The sequence below is a fragment of the Pongo pygmaeus genome, chromosome 13 (assembly GCF_028885625.2).
Source record: "Pongo pygmaeus isolate AG05252 chromosome 13, NHGRI_mPonPyg2-v2.0_pri, whole genome shotgun sequence".
Taxonomy (NCBI): domain Eukaryota; kingdom Metazoa; phylum Chordata; class Mammalia; order Primates; family Hominidae; genus Pongo; species Pongo pygmaeus.
In genome coordinates, this window is record NC_072386.2 from 18,537,652 (window position 1) to 18,559,550 (window position 21,899).

General features: G+C 42.5%; 1 pseudogene; it reads right to left on the minus strand.

The window, feature by feature from the left end:
* Nucleotides 1-1,374: 1,374 nt before the first annotated feature.
* LOC129044440 (14-3-3 protein beta/alpha-like) lies at nt 1,375-3,047 on the minus strand (annotated as a pseudogene).
* Between the last annotated feature and the right edge of the window lie 18,852 nt (nt 3,048-21,899).

Here is a 21,899-nt window from a genome sequence, read left to right on the forward strand (position 1 = left end):
CCTGAACCCGGGAGGCAGAGCTTGCAGTGAGCCGAGATCGCGCCACTGCACTCCAGCCTGGGTGACAGAGCAAGACTCCATCTCAAAAAAAAAAAATAAAATAAAATAAATCCCCATCTCTACTAAAGATACAAAAATTAGGTGACCTATGGTGTCACGTGCCTGTAATTCCAGCTACTCAGGAGGTTGAGGCGGAAGAATTGCTTGAACCCAGGAGGAAGAGGTTGCAGTGAGCCAAGATTGTGCCATCGTGCTCCATCCTGGGCCGCAGAGGGAGACCCTGTCTCAAAATAAATAAATAAATTAATTAATTAATAAGTAAATAAAATAAAATAAAATATAATAATAAATAAAAGCCCCAATCTAGGAAGAACTTGAAGACTGAGCACTCCTCAAGTGAAAGGCAATCTCTACAGAACATTCTTCTTTTTTTTTGGAGTCAAGGTCTTGCTATATTGCCCATGCGGGAGTGCAGCGGCTACTCACAGGTGCAACCACAGGACACTATGGCCTTAAACTCCTGGGCTCAGGTGATCCTCCTGCTTCAGCCTCCCAAGTATTTGGAACCACAGGCACACACCACCATGCCTGACTCAGAACATTATTCTTAAAGGTATTATCCAGGAATGTGGGGCAAAGGCATGTGGAGGAAGGGACATCTGTGCTATAATGAGACTGGCTAACACTCAGTGAATGCTGTGTATCTGCTGGGGTTCTGAGCACTTTGTATGCATTATCTTATTAAATTCCTCACACCAAAAAAAAAAAAAAGAAGGAGATATTAGCCAGGAAACAGAAAAGAGCATTCATAAAACAGACAGCGTTTTTTTAGCTCAGTGTTAACAATGAAAAATTATTCCATTATTGAGGCACAAGTTTCAAATCAGTAACATATTCCTATTGCTGTAGGAAGGGGGATTTAGTCAGGTGTGTCATATGAGCACCAGAACTTTCCACGGCGTCACAGCCAGTTATCTGTCACAAGGTATTTCAGCTTCAGGATTTGCATTTCCTCAGAGGAAGACGCTGTGGACATTTGTGGTCATGAACTTTTGAGTGGCAATAGCCCAAACAGGTCCAGTGTCTATAAGCTCTGAACAGGCAGCATCACTGTGAATTACCATTAAACTTGAATGCCAAATGATGGTGTCTCACTCCACATCCCAGCATCACAACATAACCTCTATAACTTTCTGTACGACTTTACAATGAAATTGTATTTCAGTGACTATTTTAATATTGGATTAAACTTTCCAAAGAGTTACACAACATTCAGGTCTATTTTTCCTATCAGTAAGAATTATGCTGAATTACAAAACCCATCACCACAGTGTTCAGCTTTAAGAAAATTAAACACACAGTAATCTTGCCAATGTCAATCAAAACCAAAACTTCAGAATGCCATGGTGTTTATGCAACCAATCTGGGTTTTAGATACAAATGCCAGCTGTTTATCCTATGAACCATTCTTGCTAGGCTGAGGCTGTGAAAAATCGCAAGACAAGGTACAATTCTTTTTTTTTTTAATCTCACAAAGGGATTTATGTGGATGGTACAGGGTGACACTGAACAGATTGTGAGGCATGGCAGACACAGTTCTCTCCCTCCCCAGCATCTCCTGCATGTCCCTGGTTTCCCGATGTCCACAGAGTGAGATTGTCCCGAAGTCAGTGCATGGCGGGAGTGCTGTCTTTATAAGACTCTTCATTCAGTGTATCCAACTCAGCAATTGCTTCATCAAATGCCATGTTTGCCAGGCTGCGGGCCTTTTCAGGAGAGTTTAGAATCCCTTAGCAAAAGACTGAGAAATTAAGTGCCAGGCCCAGTTGAATTGTGTGTGTAGGCTGCATATCTTTCTAACTAATTTCAGATGTTTCCTGGTAAGCCCGCTGGGAGTTCAACAGTGTGGTTTGTTTATTGTCTCCAGACGCCACCCCAGAAAGATACCTGAAACGATCTCCTTTCATTTTCAAGCAGAACGCCTTGCTTTCAGGTTGTGTAGCATGGGGAATAAGAGACTTGTCCAACAGCTCCGGAACCTCATTGCAGATGTCCAGCAGCTCTGCCTCTGTCTTCCACGGTACTCTTCGCCCATCTGCTGCTTCTCATTCCTCCTGTTCTCCGCTCGGTGCTGGAGATGAGAATCCAAGAAGAACGGCGGGCCTCACCGTGTTCTTGTAGGTGGCAGAGGGCAGATTGCTGTCTTCAGCTGGGGGTGCATGCCCCTGTGGCATGGCTGCCTTCCCAGCTGCAGCCACCTCATCACCATGCTCAGCCTGCTCAGCGGGCCTGGCTTTCTGTATGTACCAGCACACTTTTATCCATTGTCACTTCCAAGCAAAGCTCTGAGCTTGGTGACCACTACCTTCCCAAGCTGACTCCTTAGGCCACTGCAGTGGCTGTGGCAGTGGCAGCTACCCCAGCTCCAAAATCAGCGGCGGCTGCTCCACTTCCCCAAAACAGCCTCTCTTTTATGAGCTACTATCATGTCTTGCCTGGAGCACAGCACATCTGAAAAACTAAATAAAAATGAGCAGAAACAAAGGAGCCCCAAGTTGCCAACTCTCTGGAAAATTCTGAAGACTGCCAGCAGGTGTAATTTCCAGGTGTGAGAAAAAAATAGAAGTGTCTGGAAAATGAAGGGATGTGGCAACGAGGATGGCGAACTCAAAGGGAACCAGGCGTGCCAGGGTGGCTGGTAGCCACCCCAGGGCAAAGGTGTGGGTGGTTCCTGTGTTCCTCTGAGTCCCTGTCTCACCAACAGGCCACACAGGATGGTCTGCCTCTAAATTTTAATCTCGAGGTGACAAGAGTGGCATTCGGACATCAGAGCACTGATGGCGGGCCATTTCCTACAAGCCCCACTCACCCCTGCATCTAATAAGCCCCACGGCTCTGGGCTGATGGTCATTCCTAAGTGATCCCAGCTCACTACAGGGAAGGGGTCCACACTCCATCTGTCCTAGAATAGCTGCCACCTCTTGGGCAGCCCAGGCTAGGAACACCCCATCAGAGTGCGCATGTCTGACCATATCATAGTTTGTCATGGTAGGAATAATTGAACTAGCTTTCCTTGGGCCTTTTTTGGATTTTCAGAAAGATTAGGGCATTCCATGTTTTTATTTCCTCCTTTCCCATTTCTCATATGTGAAATTCAATTCTCTACCCCATGCAATGTGAATTGTACAATGCAAGCCAACAGCCCCATCTAGTGTACTCCTCTCCAACTTCCGCAAAATGACCCTGTGGTCAGTCCTCCCAGACAAGGAGAGGTGCCAGATATGTGCTTTTATCCCCCTGTCAATCAGACATAAGAAACATGAGGAGAGACGGGAAGATGGCTTGAGCCAGGGAGGTCGAGGCTGCAGTGAGCCATGATTATGCCACTACACTCCAGCCTGGATGACAGAGTGAGACCTAGTCTGGAAAAAAAAAAAGAAGAAGAAAAGAAGCATGAGGACCTAATTCATTTTTCAGTGTTAGAATAAATTGCATTTATTTTCTGATAAGATTGCACATAACCCTTGAGCTATACCCCATGTACCCTTTGTTTCCACGGCTAGCACAAGTGGTGGTGGACCATACCTGTTCTGTCCCGAGGCACATCAGGCGTTCCTTGGAGCCCCCGGTTCTAGGAGGGGGGTCACCGGGGTCATCACGAGGTCTGCGCTCTGAGAGAGAGAAATCCCCCATGGGGGATATCATGATTGACCCCAAATCACCATCGTGCTCAGCTCAGAATGCATTTGAGAGTTCAAGGAGGCATTTTGGGCTAAAGTGAAAGATCCATACTAGAGCCAGATCAAGTCGAAGACGGATTTTTGTGTCAAGACCCAAGCATGCCTCACCAGGCCTGATGATAGTGCTCTGAAGTTATGTTCACTTTCTTATCTCCGTGTGCTGGTTTTACTTCTCTTCGTCTCTTGGCCAGCTGAATTTCTGTGTTTCCTGAACCACAAGGGAGACCTGGCTTTCCACAGCTCCCGGGTTCTCCAGGGCTCTGTTCCAGGAAGTGAACCCAGGGGCAGGAGCAGGGGGAGACAGCGGCAAATAGCACAAAGTTAGGTACCCAGTGCAGTGCAGAACTCAGCAGAGTGCTAGCCCAGCATGTTTTCTCTCTCCTTTCACCCCTTGGAGACTCCCACTCCTGGGAACATCACACACCAGGGCCTGTCAGGGGGTGGGGAAAAGGGGAGGGAGAGCATTAGCACAAACACCTAATGGATGCGGGGCTTAAAACCTAGATGACGGGTTCATAGGGGCAGCAAACCACCATGGCAGATGTATACCTGTGTACATAACAAACCTGCATGTTCAGGACATGTATCCCAGAACTTAAAGTAAAATTTAAAAATAAAAAAATAAATAAAGACCCGCTTGTGCCATAAATGGTTCCTGCAGTCCGCAGGTGTGTAAAGGCGGTGTTTCCTCGGTCCTCTCAGCTTCCCTTTCCTCAGTACCAGCTTCGTTTTTTCCTAAAGCCTCTGGGACTTCCCCGTCAGAGGGGACGGTGACCACTCCGATACCAGATCCAATGCCTCCAAGCTCTTGAACACCCGCAGAAAGGAAAGATGGCCAGAAGGCAGGTGGAAAGCAGGCTTCTTTGGATGCCCTTCATTTTTACCGAAAGCTTATTTTTAAATAATCTTTTGCATTAATCTGAAAGCACAGACTTATAAAGCATCAGGAGAATCATAGGATTTTTCTTACTTTGAAAACTGAAAAATAGTAACATGCAAAATTGGCCAATCAGAGGAGGCTTAAAGAAACGAAATACATTTTGGTTACAGACAAAAAGAATTCCCAAAGATTCTCACTTTCTGATCTGAGGGGAAGGAAAATGAGCCCCTACAGGTGAGAAAGAGGGGGATGAATTCTCTCCTATATTTCTGCTTTCCTTTCTTTATAACCTAAGCAATACCGTGGTGGTGATTCAGTGGTTGCAACTGGGCAAAGATCAACAGCTACCAGCAAGAAGCACCTACAACTCTGAAGGAAGAAACCCTTCTCTCTTACCTGAGAATCTATGGTTCCAGGAGTTCAGAGTGAATCTTCACTGCTCTTTTTCTCTGTGTTTGTACCACATGGCTCTGAACCACAATAGCACTACAGCCCACTGGGGGAATTTGCATATTGAATCTGACCTAGCTGATTGCCATTGAAAACAACAGTGAAAGACATTGTCCTGACGTTTTCAACAAAACCCAGAGTCTCATAAGATAATATCCAACATATCCAGGATATAATCCAAAATGGTTCAGCATGTAAAGAACAAGGAAAATCACAACCTGCAAGTGAAAAGACAGTTACATTTCAGAACTAAAAATAAAAACACTGAAATTAAAAATTCACAAGATGATCTCAACAGCAGAATAGAAATGACAAAGGAAAAAGTCCGTGAACTTAAAGATGGATCAATAAAAAGTATTCAATATAAGCAACAGAGAGGAAAAACATTTGAAGAAAAATGAGCATAGCCTTAAGGATCTGTGTAACAATACAATGACACATTTGTGCCACTGGAGTTCTATAGAGAGAAGCATAAGAACAGAGTAAAAAATATATGAAGCCATGCATCTCTTAATGACAGTAATACGTTCCGAGATGTGTCGTTAGGCAATTTCCTCATTGTGTGAACCACAGAGTGCACTTCCGCAACCCTAGATGATAAAGCCTACTACACACCTACGCTATATGGTATATCCTGTAGCTCCTAGGCCATACGCCTGCATAGCATGTTACTATACAGAATACTGCTGGCAATTGTATTACAATGGTAAGTGTTTGTTTATTCAAACATATCTAAACAGAGAAAAGGTGTCGTAAAAATATGGTAGAAAAGACAAAAAATGGTACACCTATATAGGACACTTACCATGAATGGAGCTTGCAGGACTGGAAGTTGCTCTGGGTGGGTCAGTGTGTGAGTGGTGAGTAAACATGAAGGCCTAGGACATTAGTGTACACTACTGCTGACTTTATAGACACAGTACACTCAGACTACACTGAATGTATTTTAATTATTTTCTTTAGGCTGGGTAAAAATTTGACAAAACCATTAATAGAGGTCCCCAAGTATTGGGAAAGTGTTTCAGGAAGTGCAAGCATACGACAGTTAAAATACATGGCAGTATGGACAGAAAGACTGGTTAGGTGCTTAAGATTTTTATGATGAAGTGTAGGAAGTTGCAAGGTATGACCAGTGATTTGATATCTTGCATCTTGATGTCACACCTTGCAGTGGAGTGGAGAGAAAAGTTATTGGGTCAAAAGAGTCGAAGAACCATGAGTCACTTTACAAGAATTATCAGACTGCCCATAGGGAGCAGTGACAAGAAGCCCAGGGCTACAGGAAGGGAGAGGACTATGATGGACATCAGTAGAGTCACATCGCATGGTGGCATGAGTCTCAAAGTCAAAGGCACGTAACAAGGGAGAAGCGAGTGGAAGTGGGGAACGCAGATGTGACTGGCCGGGTGAGGTGGCTCACACCTGTAATCTCAGCACTTTGGGAGGCCAAGGTGGGCAGATCACGAGGTCAGGAGATCGAGACCATCCTGGCTAACACGATGAAACCCCATCACTACTAAAAATACAAAAAATCAGCCGGGCGTAGCGACGGGCGCCTGCAGTCCTAGCTACTCAGCTGAGGCAGGAGAATCGTGTGAACCTGGGAAGCGGAGCTTTCAGTGAGCCGAGATGGTGCCACTGCACTCCAGCCTAGGAGAAGGGAAAAGGACTCTCTTCCCATAACTCCACATGTGACCCAGGTGCCACGAATATATTACCATTTGGGAAAAATCAATGGCTATGAACACTTTCTTTTTTAACTGTAAAATAAAACAATACTTTTTTTTTTTTTTTTGAGACAGAATCTCACTCTGTCGCCCAGGCTGGAGTGCAGTGGCACAATCTCAGCTCACTGCAACATCTGCTTTCCAGGTTCAAGCGGGTCTTCTGCCTCAGCTTCCCGAGTAGCTGGGACTACAGGGGCATGCCACCATGCCTGGCTAATTTTCGTATTTTTAGTAGAGATGGGGTTTCACCATATTGGACAGGCTGGTCTGAAACTCCTGACCTCGTGATCTGCCCACCTTGGCCTCCCAAATTGCTGGGATTACAGGCAGAAGCCACCACGTCCGGCCAACAATACATTTTCTTTCTTCCCTCTTCTTCCACCCAAAGCCATGAATTTGACTTAAGATACATTTTTTTTCCTTTATATATTCACATAACTTAAGGAATAGTAAACCAAAGAAGGAAAGAAAGAAACAGAAACTGAGCCAGATAGAAAACTGAGCAACTGGGGCCAGGCTCAGTGGCTCACACCTGTAATCCCAGCACTTTGGGAAGCTGAGGAAGGAGGAACGAACACTTGAGCCCTAGGCAACGTGGCAAAAACCAATTTCTACAAAAAAAAAAAAAAAAAAATTAGCTGGGTGTGGTGTCACATGACTGTAGTCCCAGCTACTTGGGGGGCTGAGGAGGCATGATTGCTTGAGCACAACAGGTCGAGGCTGCAGTGAGCTGTGATCATGCCATCGCACTCCAGCCTGGGTCACAGAACGAGGCCCTGTCTCAAAACAAAATAAAATGGTGCTTGGCGTCGTGGCTCACGCCTGTAATCCCAGCACTTTGGGAGGCCGAGGCGGACAGATCACAAGATCAGGAGTCCGAGACCAGCCTAACCAACATGGTGAAACCCCGTCTTACTAAAAATACAAAAAATTACCCGGGCATGGTGGTGGGCGCCTGTAATCCCAGCTACTCCGGAGGCTGAGGCAGGAGAATCGCTTGAACCGGGAGGCAGAGGATGCAGTGAGCCGAGATCGCGCCACTGCACTCCAGCCAGGGCGACAGTGAGAGACTCAGTCTCAAAACAAAACAAAAAACGAAACAAAACAAAAAATTGTAACTGGAACCACCTCCCCCCCCAAATATCTCAGACCTAACTCCCACTGAGAATAGTTTTGAAATCTGAATATAATGATAACAGAAAAGCAAATCTTTTAAGGTCTAGGAGAATGATAAAAGGCAGACAGGATTTTTAAAGTCAAAAAATCAAGACACAGGCGGCTGGGCGCGGTGACTCACGCTGTAATCCCAGCACTTTGGGAGGCCGAGGCGGGCAGATCACGAGGTCAGGAGATTGAGACCATCCTGGCTAACACAGTGAAACCCCGTCTCTATTAAAAATACAAAAAATTAGCCGGGCATGGTGACGGGCGCCTGTAGTCCCAGCTACTCTGGGAGCTGAGGCAGGAGCTACTCTGAGGCTAAGACAGGAGAATGGCATGAACCTGGGAGGTGGAGCTTGCAGTGAGTCGAGATTGGGCCACTGCACTCCAGCCTGGGCGACAGAGAGAGACTCCGCCTCAAAAAAAAAAAAAAAAAAAAAATTAAAAATTAAAATAAAATCAAGACACAGGCATATCTATTAAGATTATTTTCATATTTTGCAAATCATTTTCTTTTCAGGGGATTTGCTGCTGAGTTTCAGTTTAGGGCATTGCAGCCAAACAGGAATCTGCAGCTCAGATAAAGTGGTTTTGGGAGACACAGGATATGAGAGCCCCTGAACTGGGCTATCAAGCAGTGAGAGTTTGAGGGACCTATTATCTAGGAAGAATTACAAGAGAGTGAGCCTGACATCTCTCTGGCTTTCGGTTCTTGATAGATTTGCCCAATCCTAATTTTTTTTCTAAGATTAGAAGCAAAGGAACCAAATAAAAGAGGTGCTTTCAGTGGTCTAGAAAGCTTAGCAGAGCATTTGGAATTGTGGGTGCTGGGAGACAGAGGTGGGAGTTCATGGCCTATCTTTTAAAGGAGATCTGCTTGGAAAAATCACAGTCTCTGGAGTTGTGACTTAAAAAGAGATAAGCACTGGGAAAGTCACTAGGCTGAAATGTAGTCTTGATTCAGTCCCGTGACTGACTGGATCAAGGCGGTCCTTTGACTGCCAGAAGAAAATCAAGTCCTCTCTGGAGAAGACAAGAATGCACAGCCAAGCTTGGGAATCAATGCAAACTCACCTGAAACATCCAGAAACAGCATCCCATGACCCAACACCAAGAGAGACACAATAAGAAAGGAGCAGGGGCCGGGCGCGGTGGCTCACGCCTGTACTCCCAGCACTTTGGAAGGCCGAGGCGGGCGGATCACGAGGTCAGGAGATCGAGACCATCTTGGTTACCATGGTGAAACCCCGTCTCTACTAAAAATACAAAAAATTAGCCAAGCATGGTGGTGGGCGCCTGTAGTCCCAGCTACTCAGGAGCCTGAGGTAGGAGAATGGCGTGAACCTGGGAGGTGGAGCTTGCAATGAGCCAAGATTGCTCCACGCACTCCAGCCTGGGCGACGGAGGGAGACTCCGTCTGAAAAAAAAAAAAGGGAGCAGTGTATCTGGATACCACTGTTATCAATAATAACAGGAACTTTAATAGTTAACTATGATTCATGTGTTTTAGAAAAGAAACAAATGATCCAGATTTTTGGCAGAAAACTGGAAACCATAATGAACCAAATAGAAATTCAGAATTGAAAATAAATATCTGAAATACAAAATGCATACATATGGGTTGAGTTGGAAGATAGATTAGTAGGAAACATTTTAACTGAAGCAGAAAAAAATTGATAGTATGTACAGAAAATATTTGTGTAATTGAAGTTCCAGAAGAAAGGGAGAGAGGAATTGGGACATAAGCAATATTTTAAGACTATATCACCAAGAATTTCCCCAAACTGACAATAGACAGTAAAAGAGAGATTTAAGAAATTCTACAAAGCAGGCAAATTAATTTAAGAAAAACTTCACCTAGTACATTATAATAAGTATGCAGAAAAACAGGGCAAGGAAAACATTTTAAAAGCAGCACAAACAAAGAAATGTTATTTTCAAAAGAGAAAATATCAATATAAGGCTGACAGACAGTGTCTCAATATACATAAAGGAGGTAAACAGAATGGCGTCCTTGAAATGTTGGGAAAGTGAAACAAGCTGACAGACATAAAAGATAATTAAAAGGAAATGTATTGATCAAAAAGAAAAGCAATAAAAAACCTCTAATTTATCAGTAATTACATTCTAAATAAATAGTAAAACTGATTGGGTGAAAATAAAACAACTCTTTTATACTTACAAGAAACAAACACTAAGTAGGCATACATAGAATAGTTGAAAGTCAAAGGTTAGAAAAATATAGTCTTTGTTAAGACCAAACAAGAGAAGAAAAAAATGTATAGCTTTATAATCATAAGTCAAAGTTGACATTAATGCAAGATATATTGCTAAAAAGAAAAAAAAGAATAACAGCCATCAAAGAAGTGATACGACAATCCTAAATTTGTAAGCTTTAAATAATAATATATTCTCTAGATATTGAAGTAAATGAAACACTACTGCAAACAATAACATGAATATATTTCACTAACATAATGTTGAACAAAATAGTATACATAGGAAGATTTCACTTATAAAAAGGTTTAAAAAAGATATAAAACTAACATAGTTTGGCAAGATGGGAGGAAAGAATTGTGACTGGGAGAAGATACAAGAATGCTTTGGGATGCTGATAATTCTCTTAAGAGTTAGTCTGCCTGGTGGTTCACCTTGGAAAAATACCGTAGAGCTAGACATTCATGATGTGTGCACTTTTTAGTTTGCTACACTTCAATAAATGTGCATATAGGGAAGAAAGAAAAATATATCATCAAACAAATAAGCAAACAAAACAAGCAAACAAAAAAGAACAATCTTGCCAACAAAAACAAATCTTCAGAAAGAAATACATATGCCAGGCACAGTGGCTCATGCCTGTAATCCTAGCACTTTGGGAGGCTGAGGCAGGCGGGTCACGAAGTCAGGAGTTGGAGACCATCCTGGCCAACATGGTGAAACCCCGTCTCTACTAAAAATACAAAACTTATCCAGGTGTGGTGGCGAGCGCCTGTAGTCCCAGCTACTCGGGAGGCTGAGGCAGAAGGATGACGTGAACCAGGGAGGCAGAGCTTGCAGTGAGCCGAGATAGTGCCACTGCACTCCAGCCTGGGCGAAAGAGCGAGACTCCGTCTCAAAAAAAAAAAAAAAAAAAAAAAAAAAAATTGATTTAGTTACTGCACATCATTCACAGAAATACTTTCCCTTTTTCAATCGGTGTGTAACATTGCATGAGTTATTCCCATGTAATGATGGTTGTTCATCTTCCTTGAAGAATCTGGTACTCTGTGTTGCCTAAGGTGAGAATGTTGGGTTGATAGACAAATGATATGATTGAGCGGGCAAATCATGTGTTCATTTTCCCGAAATTACTTTGCTGAAAGCCAAGCTTCCTATTTGATTAGGGACATTTGTTTTGGTTGAATTGACTTTTTCTTACACTTTTTCTATTTCAGCATGCCTTTCTGTCAGCGTGTTGAGTTCAGTCAGTAGATTTAGTATTTCTTTCACTGGCTGACAGCAGCCCCTATGTGACTATTTTGTTTGTGTGACCCAGACTTTAATATGCAGAGGGAGTGTTCAATAAATGCTGCCAAATATATTTCAGCTATCCATACTGTTCTTTACAAAATTCTCTTAATGTATAATTACCTATATTTTTAAAAGGAGAATTTGTGATAAAGATACATAATATTTCTAGACTAGACAAAACATTTTGTGAATGAGCCCATACAATTTCTCATTGTAGAGATGCTTTCCCTTCCACAGTGCGATGCTGTACAATGCTACAGCAACAGTGCCCATCTCTAGTCACATAGATGGACATTCCTGAAGATTATCTCTCCAGTGTTTCCTCTTCCCCCGTCCCTTAACATCTCTTCCACATTTCCCAATTCTTCTCTCTCTATTGTGCATGCTGGTTAATTATTTCAGAGCTTTCTTTCTCTTCTTCTTCTTCTTTCTTCTTTCTTCTTTCTTGTTTCTTCTTCTTCCTCTTCCTCTTCCTCTTCTTTCTTCTTCCCCCTTCCCCTTCCCCTTCCCCTTCCCCTTCCCCTTCTCCTTCTTCTTCTTTTTTCTTTCTGAGACAGAGTCTCGCTTTGTCACCCAGGCTGGAGTGCAGTGGCACGATCTCGGCTCACTGCAAGCTCTGCCTCCTGGGTTCACACCATTCTCCTGCCTCAGCCTCCCGAATAGCTGGGACTACAGGTGCCCACCACCATGCCCGGCTAATTTTTTTGTATTTTTAGTAGAGACGGGGTTTCACCGTGTTAGCCAGGATGGTCTCCATCTCCTGACCTCGCGATCTGCCCGCCTTGGCCTCCAAAAGTGCTGGGATTACAGGCGTGAGCCACTGCTCCTGGCCGTTTCAGAGCTTTCTTCTAATTTGCTGAGTCTCTCTTCATGTACGCTTGATCTGCTGTTTCAGAATCCACTAAATTCTTCATTTCCGTAATTCAATTTTCATTCTAAATACTGTTTTTTCAATTTTACTTGATAATTTTGATATGAAAAATAAGTCTCTTACTGTTTCCATTTTCCCTGTTATCTCTTTAGACATATAAAGTGTGTTTATATTCTAAATCAAAATTATTTCCAGTTGTTGCATGCAAATGAGGAAGGCTGGGACAAGTGGCGGGAAAGAGAAGCAAGGAAGTGCTTAGAAATGATATGTATAGCTGGGCACAGGGGCTCACGCCTGTAATCCCAGCATGATTTGGGAGGCCAAGGTGGGTGCAGTGCTTGAGCCCAGGAGTTTGAGACCAGCCTAGGTAACACAGGGAGACCCAGTGCCTACACACACACACCAAACAAACAAACAAACAAACAAAAGACACAAAAATGAGCAGGGTGTGGTGGCACACTCCTGTGGTCCCAGCTACTGGGGAGGCTAAGGAGGCAGGATCGCTTGAGTCTGGGAGGCAGACATTGCAGTGAGCCAAGATCATGTCACTGCAGTCCAGCCTGGGTGACAGAGCCAAACACTCTCACCCCATCCCCCCCAAAAAAAGGAAAACAAGAAATATGTTGGTAATCTTGATGGTTGTAATGGTTTCAGAGTTCTATACCTACGTTAAAACTCACCAAATTGAACCTTTTATTATTTATTTAGTAAAATACAGGATCTCACTCTGTCTCCCAGGCAGGATGCGTGGAGTGCAGGGGTGCAATCATGGCTCACAGCAGCCTCGACCTCTTGGGCTCAAGCCATCCTCCCACCTCCACCTCACAAGTAACTGGGACCACAGGCGGGGGCCACCATGTCCTGCTCACTTTTGTATTTTTTGTAGAGGGAGGGTTTTTTTCTGTGTTACCCGGGGTGGTCTCAAACTGCTGGACTCAATCAATCAAACTGTGTTGACCTCTCAAAGTGCTGGGATTACAGCTGTGAGCCACCACCCCCAGCCTGCACATTTTAAATGTGTGCTTTTCTGTATATGTCAAGTAAACCTCAACAAAATCTCAAAAAAAAATTTAGTGCAGATGCTATTAGTTTTGGCAATGTAATCATGGTACAACACTCCAATTAGTCAGTTAGGAAGCAAAAATCCTGAAACACTGCACCTCAAATGAAAAATAGAGATTTTATATGGAATTTGTACAGCACCTAGCTAATTTTACAAAACTATTAATTTTTTTCAGTTTCTAATCTCATTTCTATATACTTGTCTTTTCTATCCTTTTTCTTCTGTATGTTGATATAAACAGAAATCACTGAAGACTTCAGTCTTCTAGGCTAATTCTCTAACTCAGTGCCCTGCACATGTGGCTTATTAATAGTCTTTGTCCATCTTAATGAAAACATAATTTGCAGCAATAATATTGACATTCACCTGGTGTATTAATATTTTAACAGAAATTTAATGAACTGAATTACAAGCTATCAGGTAAATCAAGTAGGCCACAGGTTCAGTAAAAAGGAAAGCACCTTCTGAACGTTGATCCTAATACCTACGAGCATTCATGCTCTGAAATTATAGCTGAGTGCACACTGTGTGCCAGATGCGGTCCTACATGCAGGGATGTACAATGCCCAAGGAACTGCCGGTGCCAGGATCTGGGCTTGTCAAAAGGTGCCTGCAGTGTATGTGAGGAGACCTACCACGGGGGACACACTGGAAAAACCACCAAGATGGTCCAGCGCAATCAGTGAGGCAAATGCGTGGGGAGGTGGGGAGCGAGAGCTGCAGAAGGAACAGAGGCTCCATAGGGAGCCCAGAGCGGAGAGAAGCCCCTGGAGGGAGGGGCTATGGAGGTCCTGGTGGAAGAAAGCCCGGGGAGCCTGGTGGGTGTGGATTACAGTCAGGAAGGGATCAGTAAGTGAAGAGAAGGGTTTCAAGGAGTGAGTGTGAGTGTGTGTGAGTGTGGGTGTGTGTGTTTGTGAGAGTGTGAGTTTGTGTGTGTGTGAGGGTGTGTGTGATGTGTGTGAGTGTGGGTGTGGGTGGTTTGTGTTTATGTGGCGTATGTGAGTATATATGGAGTGTGGTGGGCTTGGTGTGTGGGTGTGGTATGAGTGTATGTATGGGGTGTCCATGGTGTGCGTGTGGAGTGTGTGGTGTGTGTGTGGTATGTGGGTGTATGGGGGATGTTTGTGGTGTGTGTGTGTGAAATGTGTGTGAGTAGATGGTGAGTGTGATGTGTGGTGTGTGTAAGTGTGCGATGTGCGTGTGGTGTGTGTGAGTGGTATATGTGATGACTGTGGTATGAGGACGTGTGGTGTGTGTGTGGAAGGTGTGTGTGTGTGTGGAAGGTGTGTGTGTGTGGAAGGTGTGTGTGTGGAAGGTGTGTGTGTGTGTGGAAGGTGTGTGTGGTATGTTTGTGGTATGTGAGTGTGAGTGTATCAGGGATGGCGGTGGTGTGTGTGGTGTCTGTGTATGTGGTGTGTGTGTATGAGTGGTGTGTGAGAGTTTGTGTGATGTGTGTGGTGTGTGTGATGAGTGTGTGTATGTTCAGGGTGTGTGTGTGTGTGGAATGTGTGTGTTTTCTATGTGTGGTATGTGAGTGTGAGTGTATAGGGAGTGTTTTTGGTGTGTGTTTTATGCGTGTGGTGTGTATGGTGTGTGTGTGTGGCATGTGTGTGAGTGGAGGTAGTGAGTGTTGTGTTTGTGAGAGTGTGCGTGATGTGGATGTGGTGTGTGTGGGGGTGGTATGCGTGGTATGTGTGGTATGAGTATGTGTGTATTGGGGTGTCTATGGTGTGTGTGTGGAATGCATCAGTGCATGGTATTGTGTAATACCGTGAGTGTGAGTGTATGCGGGAGTGTTTGTGGTGTGTGTATGTGGTGTGTGTGGATGTAGGAAATGAGTGTGGTGTGTATGAGTTTGATGTGTGTGGTGTGCATGTGGTATGAGTGTGCGTGTATTGGGGTGTTCATAGTATGTGTGTGTGGAATGTGTGTTTGGTGTGTGTGTGTGGTATGTATGTTAGTGTAGCTGGTGGGTGTGATGTGTGTGTGGTGTGTGTGGTATTTATGGTATGAATATGTGTGTACTGGGGTGTTCATGTGTGTGATGTGTGTAGAATGTGTGAGTTTTTGGTGTGTGGTGTGTGAGTGTATGGGGGGTGTTTATGGTGTGTGTGTGTGTGTGTGTGTGTGATGTGTTGTGAGGGAAAGTGTGAAATGTTTTGCTGGGAAAGGAAGATCTTCAGGTAAGAGAACTGCAGCAGGGTTACCGTAGCAGCAGGACAGCAAATAGATCATGAGGTGCGTTAGAGACGGGGAGACCAAAGCAGTTATTACTGGCAAGTTGACCCAAATAACTGAAATCTGCAAAGCTTATGATTGACAGAGGAATTATAGAAAGCCAAAATACACACATGCACAGTAAGACTTTCTGATTCTGTACCATAGGCTTCTTTTCAATATTTTAATTTTGTAACATTATCTTAACAGCACATTATTATTAATAATATTTTGAATAATGAAAATACCCGGTACAAACATTTTCCCTAAACTATTGCTTATCTTGTGATTCCACCCAAGGTCAAGGACCAGGGTCACATTTCTGTTTTTATACTTCGGGTCAATAGGAGCAACAACAATGGCTAACATTTACAGAAAATGGGCCGGGCCGGGGGCTCACGCCTGTAATCCCAGCACTTTGGGAGGCCGAGGCGGGCGGATCACGAGGTCAGGAGATTGAGACCATCCTGGATAACACGGCGAAACCCCGCCTCTACTAAAAAAATACAAAAAATTAGCCGGGTGTGGTGGCGGGTGCCTGTAGTCCCAGCTACTCGGGAGGCTGAGGCAGGAGAATGGCGTGAACCCAGGAGGCAGAGATTGCAGTGAGCCGAGATTGGCCACTGCACTCCAGCCTGGGCAACAGAGTGAGACTCTGTCTCAAAAAAACAAAAACAAATTTACAGAAAATTTATGTTCCAAGTCTTATTTACATATATAAATTAATTTAATCTTCATAACAGTCTATAAGGTAGGTCATTATTATTATCTGTTTTTAGAGAATAGGAAACTGTGACACAGAGAGGGAAAGTAAGTTACTCACTATCACACCGCATGAAGCTGTGGAATGAGAATTCCAACCCAGACATTCTGCTTGCAGCCACCCCACCCCAATGTCTATCAGAAAGTGTGGTTCGGTATTTTGAAAGAATGCTGGTGGATCTTCATTTATATACCTCCACTGTGCCTCTTGTATGTAATTCTGAACATAAAATTAGAAACAATCTTCACCTGAAAATAGAGATATTCTCTCAGCAATAGCATAGGCATGTCATCATGCCCTTGAGCTAGCTAGTCACAAAAATTCTTACAGATCACACAGCAGGTTTTGTAGACAATAATGACCAGCCATGGGCAGACACAGAACTCCCCAGCCCAGACTAGTAGGGTCAAGTCTGCAAGCACAACGGAAGCTCCTTCTTGCTGGGACAGGTGACTGGAAACAAGACCACAGTTCCCACGCCCAGAGGCAGTTCCGACTCAAGTGTGTTTAGTCTCCTGGGCCTGGAGGAGAGTAAAGGGCAGCCCGCTGGGCTGTGATGGCCATCTGCCCACCTGCAGTCTCCGCCCTGATGCGCATGGTCCCTTCCTTCCTAGCCAGACCGTGTTCCAATCACCCAGTTCTAATCAGCCTTGCCCCAGGTGCATCAGATGCTGCTTCAAGTTTCAATTACACTGTATAAACCAGGTTTCTGGAGAATTCCAGCCACACAGTGATCCCAGGCACTCACCCTGGACCCTGCATATGGAACCTGACTCAGATCTATGTTGGATTCACAGTACCCGCCTAGTGATGGCAACTCTGTCCAACAGCACATGCCTCCCCTCTCCGGCTCTTTGCTCTTGGGTAGTCTCCCTGACACCTGGCCTTTGTGTCTACCTCAGGAGCTCCCAGCAGCGCTGGTAACAGGCACCAAGCTTCTGAGTAAAGCCTTGGGCTATAAGTCATGTCATTCATTTTACTACTGGCGGAAGATAAAACACCAAAAATCAGCCAAAGAACTGTTCCTTGGAGAAGTCGCTCAACATTTGGAAGGGTGAGGTATATATACTCACAGGAAATTTCATTTTTATTAGGCTTCCCACAAAATATTAATGAAATACTCATAGTGATTCTCCATCTTCCATTTATATTAAAAACAGTATATTTTAAATGTATCAATTTTGGCTGGATGCAGTGGCTCACATCTATAATCCCAGCTCGCATCTATAATCTCAGGCTGAGGCAAGAAGATCGCTTGAGTCCAGTTTAAGACCAGCATAGGCAACAAAGTAAGACCCTTCTCTAAAAAAAAAACAAAACAAAAAAACTCAAAACCAAATAACCAGCCAGGCATAGTGGCACATGCCTGTGGTCCCAGAGGTTGACGTGGGAGAATTCCTAAATCCTAGGATGTTGAAGCTACAGTGAGCTATGTTCATACCACTGCACTCCAGCCTCAGTGACATAAATTAAACCCTTTTTCTTAAAAAAAAGAAAAAAGTAAAAGAAAAAAGAAAATGCTAGAAAACAAAATACTGCAACAGAAATGAAGAATGTCCTCAATAGGTTTACCAGTGAACTGAACACGGTCAAGAACAACATCAGTCATCTTGAAGATATGTCAATAGAGACTTCCCAAACTGACATGCAAAGAGAAAACAATGGGAAAAAAGAACAGAATATTCAGTAATTGTAGCATGTAGCACATGCACAATGGGATTGCTAGAAAGAGAAGAAAGAGGAAAAAATGCAGATAAGTATCTGAAGTAATACTGACTGAGAATTTTCCAACATTAAGTGTTGAAACCACAAATACAGGAAGTCCAGAAAAATACCAAAAATACATACACATATGCAAATTATATTTCAACTTTAGAAAATCAAAGACAGACAAATTGTTGAAAGTGAATGGAATAAAATACTTGATTTATAAAGAAGCAAGAATAGGATTTACATAGGACTTCTTCTCAGAAACCATCCAATCAAAAGAGAGTAAGGTGAAATATTTAGAATGTTGAAAGAACAATATAATCAACTGATATTTTTGTATCTAGTAAAATTATCCTTCAAAAGTGAAGGAGAAAAAATACTTTCTCATACAAACAGAAACGAAGAAATGTGTCACAAGCAGACCTACTTTGTAAAAAATTTCAAAGAAGAGTTTCAGGAAGAAGAAAACTTATAAGAAATTTGGATCTACATAAAGAAGGGAGAGCTTAGAGAAGGAATACATGAAGGTAAAATAAAATCTCTATTTTGCTTACTTTTATATAATCTAATGGATAAGAAGAAGACAATGAAGAAGGAGGAGGAGGAGAAAGAGGAAAAGGAGGAGGAGGAGAAGGGGATGAAGAAGAGGCAGAAAGAGGATGGGAAATGAAGGAGAGGAGACAAATGAGAAACAGAGACAGAAGACAAAAATTACTAGTATCAGAAATGAAAGGTTATCAGTATTGATGCCATGGGTGTTAAAAGGATAATAAATGAATAGTATAAACACTGTGTGCTCTCAAATTTGATTAGTTGGACAAAATGCATCCATATCTTGAAAGACACAGACTACCAAAACTCCTTTAGTTTGTTCAGGATGCTATACCAAAATGCCATAAACTGGGTGGCTTATAAACACAGAAACTTATTTCTCATAATTCCGGAAGCTGGGGAATCCAACATCAATTCTAGGCACCAGCAGATTTCACGTCTGCTGAGGACTCAATTTCTGGCTCATGGAAGCCATCTTTTCAATATGTTCTCACATAACAGAAGGGGTGAGGAACCTTTCTAGAAAAAACCACTAATCCCACCTATGAGGGCTCCATCCTCATGACCTAATCACTTCTCAAAGGACCTCAAATACCATCACATTGAGGACTGGTTTTGGCACGTGAATTTTGGGGAGACACAAAAATTTAGTCCATAGAACTTACAAAAGGAGAAATAGATAATTCGAATAACTCTTTATCTAGTATAGAAATATATGAATAATTAACAACCTTCCAAGAAAGAAAGCAACAGGCCTAGATTGTTTCACTAGCGAATTATATGAAACACTTAAGGAAGAAAAGATACCAATTATTTACAATTGCTACCAGAAAACAGAAGCAAAAGGAACATATCCCAACTCATTTTATGAAGTTCTAATACCAAAAGCAAAAAAAGACATTTAAAGAAAAATGTTCAGACAAATCTCTCTCATCAAAAATTCTCAACAAAATATTAGCATGCTGAATCTAGCAATACATTGTTGAATTACGCACCAAGACCAAGTGAGATTTATTTCAGGTATGCAAGCCTGGCTTAACACAAAATAGTTAAGGCAATCCCTCAGATAACTAGCTAAAGAAGAAAAGTTATTTGATTATATTAATAGATCAAGAAAGCATTTTATAGAATCCAAAGCCCATTCATGGTTAAAACTCTCAGCAAATTAGAAATAGAAGGGAAATTCCTCAACTGATAAAGAACATATACCAAAAGAACACCCTACAGACAATATCATACATAATGTGAAAAATGGGATGTTTTACACAAAAGAAGCAAGGAAATGTTATCCTCTCTCACTGCTCCTATTCAACATCATACTAAAATCCTAGCTAATGCAATAAGACAAGATAATAAAATAAAAGGTATACAGATTGGAAAGGGAGCATTAAAATGCCCTTTGCTTGCTGATAACCTGATTTTCTATTTTCTATATAGAGAATCTCAAAGCATCAGCCAAAAACCCTTCTGGATTATAGCAAGGTTGCACAGTATAAGGTTAATATGCAAAATCAATTGCTTTCCCACATCCAGCAATGAACAATGAGAATTTGAAATTAAAAGCCCAATACCATTTTCATTAGCATCAAGAAAATGAAATAGACACAATCTAGCAAAATATGGGCAGGGTCTATGTGAGAAAAACTATAAAATCTGTTGAAAGGGATTAAAGATCTAAATAAATGAAGGGACATCTGTATTCACAAAATAAGACCCAGTGTTGTTAAGATGTCAGTTCTCTTCAATGTGATTTACAAATTCGTTACAACTCTCGTGAAAACATGAACAAATTATTGTGTGGAAATTGACAAACTAATTCTCAAGTTTATATAGAAAGACAGACTAACAAGAATAGCCAACAATATTGTAGGGAAGGAACAAAGTTCAAGGACTTGCAAAGTGATCAATGGAACAGAATAGAGAACTCAGAAATAAGAGTGCACAAACACAGTCAATTGATCTTTTACAAAAAGGTAAAGGCAGTTCAATGGAGAAAGGGTAGCTTTTTCAAAAACAGTGATGAATCCATTGCATGTATGTATATATACATATATGCAAAAAAAAGAGTTGAGACACAGATCTTGCTCCTCAAACATTAACTCGAAGGATACATTTTTAAGTTAATAATATTTTAAATTGTCAAACCACAATTGCATACATTTATGGGGTACAATGTGATGCTTGGATATGTGTATAAAATCAGGAATGACTACATCGAGGATAAAATATCCATCACCTCATGGCGTGAACCCAGGAGGTGGAGCTTGCAGTGAGGCGAGACCCTGCCACTGCAGTCCAGCCTGGGCGAAAGAGCGAGACTCTTCTCCCAAAAAAAAAAAATAAAATAAAATAAATAAATAAATAAATAAATAAATAAATAAATAAAATAAAAAATACCCATCACCTCAATTTTATTTTTTGTGGTTAGATATTTGAAATTTACTTTTTGTTATTTAAATATACAGTACATTATTATTGACTATAGTCATCCTGCTGTGCAATAGATTTCAAAACGCATTTCTCATGTTGAACTGAATCTTTGCACCTGTGAACAACTTCCCATTTTTCTCCCCAGCAACACAGCCTCTGGTAAGCATCATTATACTCTCTACTTTTATGAGTTCAATTTTTAGACCTAAATTTAAATCCAAAAGCTGTAAAACTTCTGTAAAATAACAAAAGGGATATTTAGGTAACTTTGGGTTTGGCAATTACTTTGTAGATACAACACTAAAGTACATAAAAGACAAATTTCTACCATGAAAGAAGATATTGGTATGAAGTCGTTACAATTAAAAACTTTTGCTCTGGGAAAGGAAATATTAAGAGAATGGAGAAACAAGCCACAGACGGAGAAAATATTTGCAAAACACCTGTCTGGCATCCAGACCATTAAAAACCACTTACAACTCAACAATAAGAAATCAAACAACCCAATTAGTAAATGGACGAAAGATCTAAAGAGGCTCCCATCAGAGATGGCATATAGAAGGGGAAAAACTTATGAAAAGATGTTCGCCCTCTCAACGCTTTTCCCTCCCTGCGTCCCTCTCTCCCTCACACACCCTCCGCTGCAGCGAGAGTGGGAGCGGGTCGGGGGCGCTAGGCGGTGACGGTGACGTGCTGTCTCTCGGGCGAGGCGTGGGATTTAAGCGCATTATAAGCCGTGGGTCCCGGGGAATCCGAGAGGCTGAGCTTGGAGCCCAGACTGACCCGCCTCTCTTATGGTCCCGGCCCACTGCCCTGCAGAGCCCG